The 1998-nt window shown below is 42.9% G+C and overlaps 1 non-coding gene across 1 annotated transcript; it reads right to left on the bottom strand.

The window, feature by feature from the left end:
* Nucleotides 1–541: 541 nt before the first annotated feature.
* On the bottom strand, nucleotides 542–649 carry LOC130984332 (small nucleolar RNA R71). Its single transcript, XR_009088274.1, has one exon. It is a non-coding gene; the product is annotated as a small nucleolar RNA R71 (small nucleolar RNA).
* Between the last annotated feature and the right edge of the window lie 1349 nt (nucleotides 650–1998).

Below are 1998 nucleotides of genomic sequence, written 5' to 3'. Positions count from 1 at the left end.
CATGAGCAGGAACAAAGACAAAGGCATTCTTGTTGAAGCTGACCCTGAACCTGAAAGGACCTTGAAGCGGAAGCTAAGAGAAGCTAAGGCACAACTCTCTGTTGAGGACCTGACCGAATTCTTCAAAGAAGAAGACATGTCAGCCGAAAACAACAACAATGCCAACAATGCAAGGAAGGTGCTGGGTGACTTTACTGCACCTACTCCCAACTTCTATGGGAGAAGCATCTCTATCCCTACCATTGGAGCAAACAACTTCGAGCTTAAGCCTCAATTAGTTTCTCTAATGCAACAGAATTGCAAGTTCCATGGACTTCCATTGGAAGATCCTCATCAGTTTTTAGCTGAGTTCTTGCAAATCTGTGACACAGTCAAGACTAATGGGGTTGACCCTGAGGTCTACAGACTGATGCTATTCCCTTTTGTTGTAAAAGACAGAGCTAGGACATGGTTGGACTCACAACCTAAAGAAAGCCTGGACTCTTGGGAAAAGCTAGTCAATGCCTTCTTGGCAAAGTTCTTTCCACCTCAAAAATTGAGTAAGCTTAGAGTGAAAGTCCAAACCTTCAGACAGAAGGATGGAGAATCCCTCTATGAAGCTTGGGAAAGATATAAACAATTGATCAGAAGATGTCCTTCTGACATGCTTTCTGAATGGAGCATCATAGGCATTTTCTATGATGGTCTCTCTGAACTATCCAAGATGTCTTTGGATAGCTCTGCTGGAGGATCTCTTCATTTGAAGAAGACGCCTACAGAAGCTCAAGAGCTAATTGAAATGGTTGCAAATAACCAATTCATGTACACTTCTGAAAGGAATCCTGTGAACAATGGGACTAGTCAGAAGAAAGGAGTTCTTGAGATTGACACTCTGAATGCCATATTGGCTCAGAACAAGATATTGACTCAACAAGTCAATTTGATTTCTCAAAGTCTGTCTGGAATGCAAAATGCACCAAGCAGTACTAAGGATGCTTCATCTGAGGAAGAAGCTTATGATCCTGAGAACCCTTCAATGGAAGAGGTGAATTACCTAGGAGAACCCTATGGAAACACCTCTAATTCTTCATGGAGAAATCACCCAAATTTCTCATGGAAGAATCAAGAGAGACCTCAACAAGGTTTCAACAACAACAATGGTGGAAGAAACAGGTTTAGCAATGGCAAGCCTTTTCCATCATCTTCTCAGCAACAGATAGAGAATTCTAAGCAGAACCCCTCTGACTTAGCAACCATGGTCTCTGATCTAATCAAACCACTCAAAGTTTCATGACTGAAACAAGGTCCTCCATTAGGAATTTGGAGGCACAAGTGGGACAGCTGAGCAAGAAAGTTACTGAACTCCCTCCTAGTACTCTCCCAAGTAATACAGAAGAAAATCCAAAAGGAGAGTGCAAAGCCATAACCATGGCCGAATATGGAGAGGAAAGAGAGGAGGTGGACGCCACTGAGGAAGACCTCAATGGGCGTGCACCAACCTCCTCTAAGTTCCCCAATGAGGAAGCATGGGAATCTGAGGCTCAAAATGAGACCATAGAGATTCCATTGGACTTACTTCTGCCTTTCATGAGCTCTGATGAGTATTCTTCCTCTGAAGAGGATGAGTATGTCACTGAAGAGCAAGTTGCTAAATACCTTGGAGCAATCATGAAGCTAAATGACAAGTTATTTGGAAATGAGACTTGGGAAGATTAACCCCCTTTGCTCACCAAAGAACTGGATGACTTGTCTAGGCAGAAATTACCTCAAAAGAGACAAGATCCTGGGAAGTTTTCCATACCTTATACCATAGGCACCATGCCCTTCAAGAAGGCCCTGTGTGACTTAGGGTCAAGTGTAAACCTCCTGCCTCTCTCTGTAATGGAGAAGCTAGGGATCTTTGAGGTACAAGCTGCAAGAATCTCATTGGAGATGGCAGACAACTCAAGAAAACAAGCTCATGGACTTGTAGAGAATGTTTTGGTAAAAGTTGAAGACCATTACATCCCTACTGATTTC

The sequence above is a fragment of the Arachis stenosperma genome, chromosome 5 (assembly GCF_014773155.1).
Source record: "Arachis stenosperma cultivar V10309 chromosome 5, arast.V10309.gnm1.PFL2, whole genome shotgun sequence".
In the NCBI taxonomy this organism is placed as follows: domain Eukaryota; kingdom Viridiplantae; phylum Streptophyta; class Magnoliopsida; order Fabales; family Fabaceae; genus Arachis; species Arachis stenosperma.
This window is presented reverse-complemented; position numbering and strand designations above follow the sequence as displayed.